Source organism: Colobus angolensis, unplaced genomic scaffold (assembly GCF_000951035.1).
Source record: "Colobus angolensis palliatus isolate OR3802 unplaced genomic scaffold, Cang.pa_1.0 Scaffold44, whole genome shotgun sequence".
Classification (NCBI taxonomy): Eukaryota; Metazoa; Chordata; class Mammalia; order Primates; family Cercopithecidae; genus Colobus; species Colobus angolensis.
In genome coordinates this window covers 6,466,696-6,467,017 of record NW_012117821.1, presented here as the reverse complement: position 1 = coordinate 6,467,017, position 322 = coordinate 6,466,696, and the positions used below count along the sequence as shown (strand labels likewise).

The window sequence follows — 322 nt, the reverse complement described above, 5'->3', positions numbered from 1 at the left end:
GATTTCCTGACATGATCCACCCACCTCAGCTGCCCAAAGTGCTGGGATTACAGGCGTGAGTCACCGCCCCCGGCCTATTTTCTTAATATGTAACGTGAGAATCGTGGTAGCGACTACCTTGTAGGGCCATGGTGACAACTGAAAGAGAGAATGTGTAGTCTGTTCTTTGCCTAGTGGATTGCCTGCCTCAGTTGCTGTGCTGTATACATCTGCAGTTGTCATAATCCATTCTCCACATCCCACCTTAATTATCCTCATTTGCTTTAAATCTTGTGCCACATGTTACTGTAGCAGAAATTTTTTTTTTTTTTTTTTTTTTTTT

General features: G+C 42.9%; 1 protein-coding gene across 2 annotated transcripts in view; it reads left to right on the top strand.

Moving 5' to 3' along the window:
• The window catches only part of PDCD11 (programmed cell death 11), a 59,970-nt gene that overhangs the window by 31,187 nt on the left and 28,461 nt on the right, over positions 1-322 (top strand). The window lies entirely within an intron of this gene.